Genomic DNA, 16,949 nt, shown 5'->3' with positions numbered 1-16,949 from the left:
ATTGAAAATTAATGCATCATTGTAGGTAATTCATTATAATTGATTTATATAATTTAGGGTTATTTGTAAATTTAGTGTCCTATTTTCAAAATTTTCTATTTCAATTTTTGAACGAAAAATTTTTATGATCACGTGCTAATTGTTCATGAAATGTGGATAGATGAGAATGGCCCATTATTCGTGGGAAAACAAATTTAGTTAGTTGGACAGAAATCTCATAAACTGACGAGTGAGTTCTTAATGAAAGGACTTAGATATCCTAATTTGAGAGAATATTAGAAAGCTTTAGATTAGAGTATGCAATTTTATTGATACAAAACTCACCATTAGAGCATAGGGTTTTTTCTAGGACAATTCTGATTCAAAAATGAATTTTTAATCTGATGAGATCTAGAAAAGAAAGTAGAAAACTGTTAAAGTATTAAGAATTTACTTTAGATTACATTTATGTTTTTAGTAGTTTCAAAAGCAAATGAAATAGTTTCAAAAACAAATGAAGAGTTTTGATACGAATTCCCCATCACTCATCCATGGAACTCAAGGGAGCAAGGAGAACAACATGAAAAATCCATTAGTGCTACCTAGTGGATCAATTACAAGAAGAAATGCAAAGAAATATGGAGCAACCATGGAACTCAAGAGAGCATGGATACCTCAACTTCTAACTAAGATTCGAGGACGAATCTTTTCGACGAAAGGGGGAATGATACGGAATCGATAGCACTCAACCATAAAGTTCAAGGAAGCATGGGGAACACCTAAGTTTCTCACATTAATGGAAGCACAAGTTGAGATGGAATCTGAAATTCCAACCATGGCACGCCCTAGACAATGCAAGGTTAGCACGCCCGTGCAAGGTAGCACGCCCCAGGCTGTGCAAGCCTCTGCCTCTCGCAGGGAAACACTTGATTTGAAGCACGCCCGTGCCAACTAGCACGCCCCAGACCGTGCAAGCCTCTGCCTCTCGCGAAGGAAGCTTTACACTGAAGCACGCCCGTGCCAACTAGCACGCCCCAGACCGTGCACTCTTCTGCCTCTCACGAAGGAAGCTTTACATTGAAGCACGGCCGTGCGCCTTGGCACGCCCCAGACCGTGCCCGCCTCTGCCTCTTGAAATTTTAGTTAGTTCATTTTGAGTTTTTGCAATGTTAATGGGTTGGGCCTCCCATATTTCGACCACCCTTGATTATTTAGCCTTATTTTGTTTAGATTTGGTCAATCTTTAGTTGATTTGGATTAGATATCCAAATCCTTAAGTTGTTATGATTTGTTAGTCAACTCCTTAGTTGGTTTAGATTTGCTAATCCTTATCCTTAGCTGATTTAGACTTACTAATCTAAATCCTTTAAGGATCTGGACCTCTTAGAATTAGTATAAATAGCTTGCTATATTGTAATTATTGAATTATTCAACATTCAATCAATTAATCAAAGAGAGATCTTCTTCTTCATGCTTAAGCGTGTTCTTGCTTTAGAGAGTGTGAGATTGCATTCTTCTAATTGCATCAAGAATCAAGGTAAACTTATCAATTCTTTGTGGCGTTTATCTTATTCTTTTACTCTATTATTGGTGTTCTTGCTTCTTTAAGCTTTGGGTGCCATAGAGGGGGGGGGGTTTAGTTTGATCTTGGATCTCTTCCAAAACTTGTGATAGAGTTCATGGAATTTATTTCCATTGGGTTCCGCGTCAGTTTGGTATCAGAGCCAAAGATTAAGGTAAATTCTTATTTATCTTAGTTCTAGGGTTTGTGTTTATTTGTTTTTCTTGTTTCTTTTGTTTCGTGTCTTTTCTTCTTGTTTTTGTGTTTCTTTATCTTCTTGTTTGTTTGATTTAAATTCATTCTTGATTCAATTGTGTTGATCAATTTCGTTCTTGTTTGTTTTAATTCTGGAAGTTTTGATATTAGATCTTGTTGATTAAAAAAAAAAAAGAGAGAGTGTAAAAAATTTTTCGTCCACCATTAAAGATTGTTTGTTGTGTGGATTTTGTTCCTAATTCTTAGGGATTTGACCATATTTTGTGGGATTTGTTCCTAATTCTTAGGGATTTGACATTATTTTGTGGGATTTGACCATATTTTGTGGGATTAGTTCCTAATTCTTAGGGATTTGACCTTATTTTAGGGGATTGAGTTTATCTACTATAATCTTGTGATCAAATCCAATCTTAACTACTTTGTAACAAGAATTAGTTGTCCATATCTTTTAAGATTAAGCAAATCTACTACAATCCTTGTCAAATCTAAAATCCTACCTAAATTGGGTTACATTGAAAAAGGATTTAATTCAGCACGCCCGTGCTTCACCTCAAGCACACCCGTGCTAGGTCCTAACTTTCACTTGTTGGACTAAGCATTACACGCACGCCCGTGCTTCTTTCTAGCACGCCTGTGCCCGATTCTGACCATTGTTTTCTTTTGGATTTTCTTTGATTGCTTGCTTTGTTTTGGGTAGAATTAATTAGGTCCATATTTGGTTTGCTTTGTAGTAAGCTAAATTCATACATTATATCCTGAAATTGTCTTTTAAATTCTAGTTTCTTTGTTTTTGTGTGAGCTTTCTATTGCTTCTATTACATTGTTAGGGTGTGTTTGCTTGTTTACTACACTCTAATTGATAATTAAAGTAGTGCATTGTTTATATTCTTGTGCTACTATCCATCTCATTTTGTGTCTTCTTTCTAGAATTGTGCTTACTTTTCATTGTTAAGTTTTTATTCCTTGCTTCTAAACGTGATTTTGAGTTGGTTGGTTGACCTAAGATTCTGAAGTGCAATTGGAGGAATTGCAAGGAGTGATCAAAGAGTGCAAACACGTGAGGGAGTGAATTACCATTAACTCAAATCTTTTGTGTTTTCTCTTTGAATACTAACCATGAGTACAGACAAAACTGGAGATGGTAATGGAGAGGGAGTTCCAATTAAAGATCCTCAATTAAAACTTTTCATGGAAGCAATTCAAGAACAGTTTAGAAGCTACAACAGTTTCTTCCAAGATATGAGAAAGGATTTGAAGGAGATTAAAGCCGCCCGACGCTCTAATACAACAAGAGCTCGTCCTAGTACTACATCGACTAGAATTCAAACTCTTGAAGGTGAGGAGGTCGATAATCCTAACCATTACTTTAGGAATTTGAACAATAAGTCAGGAAGGGTGCAAGGAAAGAAAAGTGTGGATTACCTCAATAGGTATTCATTCACAATGGATGGGTGGATGACTGGTCCAAATTCATCTTTCTCAAAAGAAGCATGTGAAGATCAATGTGAAAAGCAAAAGATGAGTTTTGAAACTGTCCATAAAGAAAAGGAGTGTGAAAACATGCTGAGTAAAAATAAAAAGAAAGAGGGAGAAGGGAAGGAAAAACAAATTCAACCTATATTTGTACCTTTGTGCAAAGAATTTTGTTTGACCATCAATGATCCTAATCCATCTTTGCCAAATATGTTTGTTGATCCTTTACAAGAATTTGAAGATGTATTTCCAGAAGAGGATTGCCAATCTTCAATTGAGGATAAAAAGATGGTTCTTGATCCATTATCACCTCAAGAAGTATGTGAAGATCAAAGGAAGGTAGTTGAGAGAGAAAAAGAGGTTTCGGCCTTGAGGAAAAATGAGAATGAGAGCTCAAAAGAACCAGAGTGTGAAAAGAGTGAAGAAAAAGAGGAGAAAGAGGCCACAGAACAAACAAAACAAAATAATGGCCCATTAGAGAGTGAAACTTCAAGATTGAGAGAACAAAAGAGTGAAAAGAGTAAAGAGGAGAAAAAGAAACAAACTCTTTGTTTGAGAGAAAGAAAGAAACGAAACAGTGTTGGAAAGGGTAGACCAGTCTTGATGATTCGGTTAAAAGAATTTTTGCGTAATTCGACTAACATTGACACTTCTTCTCTACCTTCTAGTTCTGTTTCTTTGTTGCAGGGGTTACCTAATGGTAAGAAGAAGCCTACATTGGTGAAGGAGATGCACGCCAAGGCTAGGGTTCATATGAACATGAAGAACAAAGGTTATGCCAACCATGCCAACAAGGGAAGAAGGCATGTTGTGTTTAAACCAGGTGATTGGGTTTGGGTACATTTTCGCAAGGAAAAGTTTCCCAACCAAAGAAAAATTAAGCTTGATGAACGTGGAGGTGAACCATTCCAAGTTGTGGAGCACATTGATGACAACACCTACAAGTTAGACTTACCAGGTGAGTATGGTGTTTCCATTACTTTCAATGTTAGTGATTGGTCTCCTTTTGACATGGATGCAGATTTGAGGACAAATCTTTTCGAGGAAAGGGGGGAATGATATGAATCCGCCATCACTCATCCATGGAACTCAAGGGAGCAAGGAGAACAACATGAAAAATCCATTAGTGCTACCTAGTGGATCAATTACAAGAAGACATGCAAAGAAATATGGAGCAACCATGGAACTTAAGAGAGCATGGATACCTCAACTTCTAATTAAGATTCGAGGACGAATCTTTTCGACGAAAGGGGGAATGATACAGAATCGATACCACTCAACCATAAAGTTCAAGGAAGCATGGGGAACACCTAAGTTTCTCACATTAATGGAAGCACAAGTTGAGATGGAATCTGAAATTCAAACCATGGCACGCCCTAGACAATGCAAGGTTAGCATGCCCGTGCAAGGTAGCACGCCCCAGGCCGTGCAAGCCTCTGCCTCTCGCAGGAAAACACTTGATTTGAAGCACGCCCGTGCCAACTAGCACGCCCCAGACCGTGCAAGCCTCTGCCTCTCGTAAAGGAAGCTTTACACTGAAGCACGCCCCAGACCGTGCACTCTTCTGCCTCTCGCGAAGGAAGCTTTACATTGAAGCACGACCGTGCGCCTTGGCATGCCCCAGACCGTGCCCGCCTCTGTCTCTTGAAATTTTAGTTAGTTCATTTTGAGTTTTTGCAATGTTAATGGGTTGGGCCTCCCATATTTCGGCCACCCTTGATTATTTAGCCTTATTTTGTTTAGATTTGGTCAATCTTTAGTTGATTTGGATTAGATATCCAAATCCTTAAGTTGTTATGATTTGTTAGTCAACTCCTTAGTTGGTTTAGATTTGCTAATCCTTATCCTTAGCTGATTTAGACTAACTAATCTAAATCCTTTAAGGATCTGGACCTCTTAGAATTAGTATAAATAGCTTGCTATATTGTAATTATTGAATTATTCAACATTCAATCAATTAATCAAAGAGAGATCTTCTTCTTCATGCTTAGGCGTGTTCTTGCTTTAGAGAGTGTGAGATTGCATTCTTCTAATTGCATCAAGAATCAAGGTAAACTTATCAATTCTTTGTGGTGTTTATCTTATTCTTTTACTCTATTATTGGTGTTCTTGCTTCTTTAAGCTTTGGGTGCCATAGAGGGGGGGTTTAGTTTGATCTTGGATCTCTTCCAAAACTTGTGATAGAGTTCATGGAATTTATTTCCATTGGGTTCCGCGTCAAGTTTAACTATAAGTGCTAGTTTACCTATAAATAGCATACTCTACGATAGTTGTAATCAAGCAACAAAGAGTTCTAATAAAGAAGTTATATTCTAAACTTCTTCTCTTTGTCTTCTACTCTTGGATTTTCTATCAATTCTAAGTTTCTTTCCTAGTTTTCTATTAAGTGGTAGGAGAGTTTCAAAAGCTAATAAGTGGTATTAGAGCCAACTTATTCTTGAGGGTCCTGTGAAAGTAAGAAATTCATTTTTAGCGTGAGGATAAAAAAAACACTAAAAGATGTCATCCAGTCGCAATTTCTTAGGAATTGGTCCTTCAATGTTTAATGGAGAAAACTACCATATATGGATAATTAAAATGAAAGCTTGTTTGAAAGCTTTGAATTTGTGGGAAGTTATAGAAGGTGGAGCAGATCCAACACCTCTTGGTCCTGATCCAACATTGGCTCAAATGAAGAATTTTGAAGAACAAAAGACTAAGAAGCCAAGGGCCTTGACATGTTTCATTCAGGTCTATCAGAAACTATATTCACAAGAATCATGGCTTGTGAAACTCCAAAAGAGGCTTGGGAAAAGCTTAAGGAGGAGTTTGAAGGTAGTGTTAGAGTGAAAATAGTTATGTATTTGTCACGTGAGACTTTGATGGATAGCTTATTCGAAGCCTAGAGAGCATAATTATTACTATTTTATGTGTTAGTTATATATATGCCCTATAGTCAATTGTTTGGTTATATATTGGACATTATACTTCATATAATAAATATTTAATTATTAATAAAAAAAGTTTTTATTTATCTTTTATATTCTATTAAAAAAATTTTGGTAAAAAATAAAGGCCATGAGACAATATTATTTAGTAAAGTAAATTATAATGTGATTATAATTATGAGTTTTATTTTGCACTAAAGCAATGTCTCTGAATATTCTTGGTCAATGTTCTCTTCATTATTGGACAATGATTAGAATAATTGAGAATAGAACATCTTATGTTCTTTCATTTGTGAAGGGAAGCAGTTGTACTTATAAGTTGAGATATACCGCTGAATTGACCTATATGAGAATTCTATATGGAGAGTTACCTATGTTTATGGAATACTCAAGTGATGGTTGTATAAATGATCCTTTGACTGAAATTACTAAGCTATCTTATATGAGGATAATTATGTTTTGAATCTTCATTCACATTATTCATTTATGTGTAACACCCAAAATCCAATTTCGTAAAACAGGACCTTAAGAGCCATATTAGGTTTAACACCGAAGTATTAAATCGATTTAAAAACGTTCTCTTTTAGTTTTATAAAAAATAATTTAGAAAAATTTTCGGAGAATTCCTATAGAAAAACTGCAAGAGTCTCTCCTATATATTTAGTATCACAAAAATACAGAAAAACCTTTAAAACACTTCTATAATCCGTCCACACCATAACTATATTTTTCAAATTTATTTTTCCAAAACAAACTCCACATTCTCAACTCATCATCCAACACATCTGATAAAAACTAAACATAGAAAATAAGTCAGTTCTTTTTAATTTAAAGCATTTAAAATTTTTATTATATACCATAAAATATTCTGATATTAATATAAAACTATTTTTTAAAATATTTAGTTCATAACATTTTGACTTAATAAAAATATTATAGTGCCTTAATTAGTTTTACATGCTGCTAGATTTTTCTAAAAACTTAAATAAAAGAGACACTATTGAAAACTGACTGTAGTTGAATAAGAGACCTCTGAATAGTCTGGTGTTCGTTGTGGACCATCTATCCCGAATTAGCAACCTATGGGAGATAAGTCAATGTGCTAAGCATAAAGTTTAGTGGTGCTTAATTTTCATTTATAGCATGGAAATACACATACGTAGTCATAATATCTCATATTATCATACACAACATTTATTCATAAACAGAAAGTATAATCATAGTATAACATATTTCAAACGCATAATATAAATATTCACAGTCAGTATGCTTAATTAAATTCAATAATTATGCATCACTAAATTAGAAATACTTAATCACAATATCACATGAGTCTGCATATGTTCATGAAAGCAACGTAATTATTTATTTAATTAATTTATAAAAACTATATTTTTAATTAGGCCTTTAGCATACTTAGAAGAATCAAATAGCAGATAGAGAATTTCATAATAAACATTTAGCCCGAAAGCCCATATAACATCATACGACCTGTTGGTCGGAATCAAATAGCCAAATCTAGAAAATGGGGTTCGTTAGCCCCTATAAGACACTGTGTCTCATATATAGACAATACAGTATTTCTATGGCATTACATACGTTTATAAAACTACTGACTCAATTAAGTAGACCAAGGCTAATGAGACCCTAGCCAATTAAACAAGTGTTCTTTCAATCAACAAGGAGAATCTAGCAAAGAACATGCAATAACAGAAGTACCCGTCAATCCCTAAACCCCCAAGTACTCTTGAAAAGAGAAAGAAAGGAATTTAGAACAAGAAAACAGAAACTTACCTTCAAGTACTCTTGAAAACAAATCTAGAATTCTTGATGCAATCAATCTTGTAGAACTCACAAGCTCAATTACTAATGAATGGAAAATGGTTGCTTTCAATCAAAGAAGAGAACTCATATCTCTTGTTGTTGTTGTGTGTCTTGTGTTTACAATGGAAGCACTTATTTATACTAGAAAATGGAAGACTAGGAACTAGAGTCAAGCCTAAAATCAAGCCTACAATCAAGGTTAAAATCAAGGCTAGAATCAAGCCTAGAATCATGCCTTAAATCAAGGCTAAGAATCAAGCTTAGAATAATGACTTAAGTCAAGGCTAAGATTATGCTAACCAATATGGCCCATATGAGCTTAATTAAATACAAAGCCCAAGCTATCTAATTAAATCAAGTCCAACTTATATAATAGCTAATCTAGGGCTGGCCCAACTTTGGAATATAAGTCCAACTGGACTTATTAAGTCCACTCTAAATAACTTAAACAAAATAGGATAAATGGGCCACAGGCCCTACATGCCCCATACTTAAGCTTACAATGAAAGAGCATCCTTCTAAATTTACTTAAGTATAAAACATGTATAATGCTACCAAAAGGTACAAGGCTTATGGGTGATGTATATTAGTGGCGGATCCCAACAGTCGAGTAGAGTGGACCACATCCCCTAATATCACCTTTTGGATTTTGGATAGAAAAGAGATTAAGAAGAGAATTATGCATGTATGCCATTTATATATAAATATGTAAAACTTAATTTAAGAATATTATCAACAAGTGTGAATAATAGGATAGCTATTGGAGTCAACTCCTTACCCGAACCCAAAAATTAGAAAATTAGAGATTTTGGGTTCAATCCCCAGTGGTGTGAATACTCAAATTTTGCGGCTCAAAAAGCTTGTTTTCCCAGACTGCAAACAGTCCGGTCGAGCCGGAGGCCATTCGAAAAGTTCACCAAAAGTATGCCAATATGGTACTTGAAACGTCCGGAAAATTATGAGGATCGCAGAACTGGTCCCGGAATATTTTTTGGAGGTACGGAACTCCCGAAAAAGCCTCTGGAATGGAAAACTAGCAAATAGGGCGCCGACGACCGCCGTCCACGGCGGCGGTGCCTGCCCTCCAGACTGGTTTTTCCTATAAATATAGCTCTGAATCGTCAGTTTTACTGACTCAGTCTGTGTTGACGGACGCTATCTTCTTTCCTATGCTCCTTGCGGTTCTTTTACTGCTTTTCTGCATTTAGTGTAGGCTTTATTCCTCTGCTGTTGTGATATTTGGTCACTTAATTGAATTAATTTTAATTAATATTCCCCAAACGAGGAGCTTAATCTGGAATTTTCAAGTTGAAGCTAAAAAGCGGCCGCCGTTTGACTCAGGTAATAACAAAACCCTGTCTATTTAATTTCAGCATTTTGTGCATATTCTCTTCTACCCTAAACTCTAAATGCATTCACACCATAATCATTTTGGCAGTAAACTGCTTTGAGTAAATAAATTTAGGCTAAAATACCCGGTTAATCAATAATCATGGTATTAATGCTAAAACTCCGAACATATTGGCTAAAGTGCCTAGTTAATTAATAACTACGGTGTATTTGCCTTTATTTCGAACAGTTCGGCTAAAAGTCCAATTAATCAATAATTGTGGCTAAAAACCTTAATCAATCACGTTTTTGGCAACAAATTGCCTACAGTTTAATCAATCACATTTTTGGCAACAAATTGCCTATGGTTTAATCAATCGCTTTTGGCAACAAATTGCCTATAATTCAAAAAAACCACCTTTTGGCGACAAATCGCCCAAATATCACCTTTTTTTTGGCAATAAATTGCCTAAATTACATATCATCTTTTGGCATGAATGCCTTAATCATTTTGGCGACAAATCGCCCAACAAAACCTCTTTTTTTGGCGACAAATCGCCAAACCAATTTTTGGCAACAAATTGCCTAATCAAATATCAACTTTTGGCACAAATGCCTTAATCAACCATTTTGGCAATAAATAGCCCAAACATCAATTTTTGGCAATAAATTGCCCAATCAAGCACCTTTTGGCAGCAAATGCCTAAAACAGAAAATCATTCAATCTTTGGCAAAATGCCTAAAAATGCACGAAGCATACACACACTCATGCATGAAGCATACCCCCTTCAAGATGCCTTTAAATAGGCTTTATCGAACTACATCGGCTTTGATCTCTCATTCAAACGAGAGTATGTAGGCACGTTCGGGATTTGACCCCGAGCGGCAAGTCGAAATCATCAAAACACTTTATTGGTCCAATTGCATCAATTACCTTGCAAAGCATTCACACTTAGGTTAGTTAATCAGCATGACATAGTCTCGGGATCCACCTCGGGTTCGTAGATTGTGCCTTAAACTTTGGGATAATTAATCTAGACTTAGGTTAATTAAAATTGGAGTCATTTAGGGTTCTTTCTTAGTTTTTCCTTATAAAAATAAACTAGGTGACGACTTCATAAAACACACATGTGAGCATACCTCGTTCGAGCACAATTTTGCCTTCGGGGAGGGTTCACAGTTTGGCGACTTCACTGGGAAATTATGTAATCATTTTGCATAAAGTGGACTACAATTGCTGCATCAACTAACCTGCCCTTCTTTAGGGTATTATTTTTGTTGTGCTTTGTTTTGCAGGGTACCCTAACACGAATCAAGTGTTCTTTCTTTAAGAATACTTGATAAGGAAATTTGGACTTAATTGTACAATTTAATGAAAACATTTAAATTTGTTGATTTATTTGCACGATTGAGAATCTTTTTCTCCATTGCATAAAAAACGAATTTCAAATGAATTTCTTCTCTTCTGTTCAAACTTCTGAGTCTGGATAGCAAGTAGCGCTGATCAGCAGGTTTCCTTGACTATGTCGACGGACAGCCAAAGCGTCCTCCCTGTTACCGCAAACCATCCCTAATCCTTTTGGGGGTGGCCCATGAGTATGCGTACTGTTGGACCCACGCGAAACTCTTTGCTCACATGTGGTTAGGTATATCCTTACTCAAGGTTCAAGGGTCCCTTAATAAGCCAATTTTCTATTTGTGTCATAGCCTATAAAACCTATCCTTTAGGGTTGTATGCACCCAATGATGTGAATCATATCATTAAAACAGATTATGATGTGATATTGTGCGCATTCATATCATCTCATAAACATTAAAAGCATTAAAAAGAACACAAAGTATTCTTTTTTTTGTCATGCACAATTGGGCAAGGGAGTCGATCTACCTCACATTCAGCTACCCTGATACACAATACTATCCACTGTACCTTAATTTAGTTACCCTTATCCTTATAGGTACCCACTGTTCGAGTGCCTATCCAAGTTCCAGTCACACCTACAGTGCTATCACCAACCTCACCAGCTTCACCAACTTCACCAACTTCACCTGCAATCCAAATGGCATCACTTGCTGACATCCAAAATCTCATGGAACAACTGGAAGCCAGAATGGAGGCTAGAATGAATGAGGCATTAACTGCCCAGAGAACTGCTCTAATAGCTGAACTAGGTAGTGGTAATGGAAATGGGGCTTCCGCTGGGGGAAATGATCCTGCTGCCTCCAATCAGGGACCTGCTGCTGGACCGACGTCCTCAAACCCTGCCCTTAACCTGGATGACATGCCCTCCAGAACTGCTGCTGAGCTGGAAGCTCAGAAAATGAAAGAAAAATTGGAACTCTTGGAAAGGTCAATCACTGCCCTTAAAACACATAAGGAAGTGGTGGACATGGACTCCTTGTCCTTGTTCCCTGAAGCAAGATTGCCGACAAAGTTCAAGATGCTTAACATGGACAAGTTTGATGGAACCTCTTGTCCCAAAACGCACCTGAAAATGTATGTGGGTGCCCTTAACCCGTTTGGCTTGAACAACGAGCTCCTTGCTCAGTTGTTTCAACAATCTCTGACTGGTGCTGCTTTGAGATGGTTTGTCAGCCTGGATCGGACTAAAATGAAGACCTGGGAAGACATGTGCAATGCGTTTAACACGCAGTACCATTATAATATAGAAGTGGATGTTACTCGGAGAGAACTGGAAACCACCAAACAAAAGAGCAACGAACCCTTTTCCTCGTTCCTTACAAGGTGGAGGGCCAAGGCCGTCCAAATGATCAATCGGCCTTCAGAACAAGAACAGGTAGACATAATCATCAAAAATCTGCTGCCTGTCTACCAACAACAACTGCAAAATCAGTACCTACCAATGTTTTAGTCGCTCATTGCTACTGCGACCAAGGTAGAGGATTTAATCCAAATAGGTCAACTGAAAGAAGACTCGGGTACCTCAAAGTATAAGAAGCCTAGCCAAGCTAGCAAAATTCACGAAGTGGCAAGTATCACCCCCACGAATCCTTTACGTGTGGGGAATATGAGAAATGGCAGCCAGTCGAGGAGGACTTACACTGATCTCGGGATGCCAATCCTTTTTGCATTCCGAGAGGCTGTCAAGGCAAATTACATTAAGCCTTTGGAAGCAAGGCCACCACCCAACCCATTGCCGAGGAACTATAGGGCTGATGAATATTGTGAGTACCATCAGGGTAACGGGCACAAGACTGAAGCATGCTGGACGCTTAAGAACCGCATCCAAGACCTGGAGGATAACGGTTCAATCATTCCAAAAAGTAAGCCAAATATTAGCACTAATCCTTTACCAAATCACGGGATAAATGCTATTGTTCTGACCAGGAATTGATCGATCCTTTCGAACTATTCCTCGAAATGAATGACATCTGTGTCCTGGACCTGAATGACTTATCTGAAGAGGTCGATGCAATAACCAGGAGTGGGAGACAGTATGAACCAATAGTTCTGGACAAAGTCCAAAATAACCCCTACCAAAGGGCAGCTGAGCCAAAGGAAGACCCGGTACTCTCGCAGTTAAAAAAGACCCAGGCTAGGGTATCAATTTGGGAACTTTTGGCATCATCTTTCCCTCATCGCCAAGCTCGTTCCAAGGCCTTGAGTCAACTACAAACATCGGTGGAGGTTAGCCCTGAAGTGCTGGTATCCACCCTTACACAAGCATCCAAGATGCAAAGCATCGGGTTTTCCGACGATGACTTGCCCAAGGAAGGAAGCAGTCACAATGCTGCACTCTACGTTACTGTTCAGAATAGAGAAAAGACTGTGCCCATAGTTCTCATTGACAATGGGTCAGCGTTGAATGTCTGTCCACTAAGGGTAGCTAGCTATCTGGGGTTGGAGGAAGCAGATTTCAGTCCATCGGACCAGATAGTCAAAGCCTATGACAGCACCCGGAGGGAAGTATTGGGGGTTGCTACATTGAAATTAGCAATTGGGCCAGCTATGATGGAGGTCCCGTTCCAAGTAATTGATGTGCCTACCAGTTTCAACCTACTCCTGGGACGACCATGGATACATCATACTAAGGCAGTGCCCTCTACTTTGCATCAAAAGGTCAAGTTTCCTTACAAGGACAAAGTTATCACTATTCAAGGGGATGACTATAGCCAACTGAAGAAGACAAAGGGCCAGCCTCTCTTTGAGGTCGGCCCTGAGAATGCTGACCTGCCTCTCTCGGGATTTCAATATGACACAGTACAATGCATAGAGGGAAAAACTGCAAACTCTCTAATTCTCTTTGATTTCGGGACGGTGTAAATAAACTGCATGGTTCCTTTAATGCTGAAGATGTCCTACCTGCCGGGAATGGTTATGGCCAGGTCCGGAAAGACATACGCCACACTGCAACCTTGGGAGTGTCTGGTGAACCAAGGGAACTTTGGGCTAGGTTATGAGCCCACGGATGAAGACCTTGCTGAAAGGACCTAGAGAAGAAAGAAGAAGAGTATACAGATGCGGCCTTACCTTTTGACTTTGAATGGTCATTTCTGCAAACCGGGAGAAATAATTCCTTATTGTGGCTTCCAGGAACCATTCTACTTCCCGACAGCTAAGAAAATGCTGCCCGGGCTAGAAATTTGCTGATGCCCAGGACAACAAGCCAGAGGCAATAACCGAGCTGGAGATAGAAGATCACATGCAGCCTAGTCTCTTTGACGAGGTTGCAATTATTACTAGTAATGATGGGAACAAAGACTTGCTGAGCCTGATCAAGCCGAGTAAAGGGCTTCTCACCAACTGGTATACCGAGGAGGAGCGCGCTGCTGACGAAACCCTTCCCGAGCCAAACATAGAGTCTAGACCTGATGCCAAGTCTTGTACTGAGTCTGAGTCTAACCCTGAGTCTGAAATTGAGTCAGAGTCCAGTTCCGAGTCTTCTGTATCGGATTTAGAAAATCCGGATTTTAAATTTGATGTAATTTTTGAGGACGATTCCGTCCTTATCAATAAAAGCTTACAGATCATTGGTTACCCTGCGTGTCAATCTTTCCAAGCATATCCTAGAAAAAATAATGGAAAAGAAATAAATGAAATAAAAAATGAAAAAGAGAAAATAATCATTGGCAAAGAAGAAAATGAACATACATACATCGCATCTGACTGTGTGAACAGGGAACAGATCGTGGAATGCTTGAAGAAGTTTGCCGATTGCTTCATGTGGAAGGCTAGTGACATCACGGGTATTGACCCAGCAATAGCAGTACACAAGATTCCAGTGTACCCCGAGGCTAAGCCAGTAAAACAGAAGCTAAGGAGGCTGAAAACAGAATGGTCCTTGAAAATCAAGGAGGAAGTAACTAAGCAATTGGAAAACAAGTTCATAGAGCCTATTGCCTACCCAACATGGTTAGCAAACATAGTGCCGGTTCCTAAGAAGGATGGAAAGGTGCGAATGTGTGTCGACTACCGGGATCTGAATAAAGCATGTCTGAAGAACGATTTTCCTTTGCTTCATATTGACTTGTTGGTTGACCGAATGGCTGGACACGAGATGGTCTCCTTGACTGATCTTGCTGTCGGGTATAATCAGATAATGATGCATTTGCCAGACAAAGAGAAGACGGCATTCATCACAGAGTGGGGAACCTACTGCTATAGGGTCATGCCTTTTGGGCTCAAAAATGCCGGGGCAACTTATCAAAGAATGGCAACAACTATCTTCCACGACATGATTCATAAAGAAGTTGAGGTGCATGTGGACGACATGGTTGTTAAATCAAAAACAGCTGAAGAACATACCACAGCACTTGAGAAGTTCTTCCTTAGGCTTCGAAACTACAATTTAAAGCTCAACCCGGCAACATGTCTATTTGGAGCTACATCCGGAGTATTTCTGGGGCATATGGTCAGCCGGAAGGGCATAGAGATTGACCCTTCGAAAGCCAAAGCCATTCTGGAAATGCCAGCACCGAAGACGGAAAAAGAAGTTCGGGGTTTCCTGGGAAGGCTACAGTACATCAGCCGGTTCATTAATCAATTGGCCGATACTTGTGGTCCGATCTTCAAATTACTCAGGAAAGGGGTGTCCGTTAAATGGAACGAAGATTGTCAGAAAGCCTTTGATCAGGTCAAACAGTATTTATTATCTCCGCCAGTCTTGCAACCACCAAGGCCAGGAAAACCTTTGCTATTGTACCTATCAGTGACAGAAGAAACGATGGGTGCAATGCTAGCTCAACAAGCAGAAGACACCAGGGTAGAAAATGCCGTGTACTACCTTAGCAAAAGGATGTTGGACTATGAGCTGAAGTATAATAAGATAGAGAAGTTATGTCTGGCTCTAGTTTGGGCTTGTACAAAGCTGCAGCACTACCTTTCATCCTATACCACATATGTTATCTTTGAATCAAACCCCTTGAAATTCCTTATGGAGAGGCCGGTTCTTGACAGTAAGATGGCTAAGTGGGTGTCAGTGCTCGCAGCTTATGACTTGAAATTTGTACAATGGAAGGCAGTAAAAGGAGGAGCCTTGGCTGACCAATTGGCGGAACTGCCCGTGGAAGACGAAATGAAAGAAGTGGAGTTTCCCGATGAAGATCTCTTGAACGTGGAAAATGACGTTTGGGAGATGTATTTTTATGGAGCTTCGAATTATCACGGAAATGGAATTGGAGTCGTGTTCAAAACTCCTTGTGGAGAATACGTCCCAATCGCAGTCAAGTTAGATTTCGACTGCACCAACAATGAAGCCGAGTATGAAGCTTGCATTACGGGGTTAGAAGCAGCCCTGGAAAAGGATATAAAAGTCCTTAGGGTTTTCGGGGATTCCAATTTAATAGTCTCTCAAGCTCTAAGGAAGTGGAAAATTAAGGAAGAGCGTTTGGTTCCTCACCTACAACGTTTGGATGAATTGGCTCAACAATTCGAGGATCTGTCTTTCCATTACTTGCCCCGAGCCAAGAACCAGTTTGCTGATGCCCTTGCTACTTTAGCTTCCATGGTCAATGTAGAGGGGAATCAAATTATTCGACCTTTGACAGTTCGGCTACAGAAACAGCCGGCCCACATCATGAATTTGGTTGATGACAAGCCCTGGTTTTGGGACATACAGAATTATCTTCAGAACGAGGTTTACCCGGATGGATCCTCGAAGACTAATCAACGGACATTGAGACAGTTAGCATCCGGATATTTCCTTACTGGAGGAATTCTATATAAAAGAAGTTGGAACGGTTTGCATCTAAGATGCGTAGATGAAGGGGAAGCTCAAACCATTATGGATTCCTTACACAACGGGGAGTCCGGTCCACACATGCACGGGATAGCTCTGGCTCGAAAAATCATAAACCTGGGTTATTACTTGTCAACTATGAATGCAGATTGCGTGAGGCATGCGCAGAAGTGCCATGAGTGTCAAATTTTTGCTAAGCTGCAAAAACAGCCTCCGGTCAATTTGAATCCCATTGCTTCACCCTGGCCCTTCGCAACTTGGGGCATAAATGTGATCGGAAAGATCCACCCAAAGGCTTCCAATGGTCATCAATTCATCCTGGTTGCTGTGGATTACTTCACTAAGTGGATCGATGCAGCCTCTTATTCGGTTTTGAATGCCAAGAAGGCGGCACAGTTTGTTCGTACTAACATCCTTTATCGGTACGGAACGCCATTCGAGATC

This window comes from Jatropha curcas, chromosome 4 (genome assembly GCF_041381405.1).
Source record: "Jatropha curcas cultivar XTBG-Jc1 chromosome 4, XTBG_Jcur_1.0, whole genome shotgun sequence".
NCBI lineage: Eukaryota > Viridiplantae > Streptophyta > Magnoliopsida > Malpighiales > Euphorbiaceae > Jatropha > Jatropha curcas.
This window is presented reverse-complemented; position numbering follows the sequence as displayed.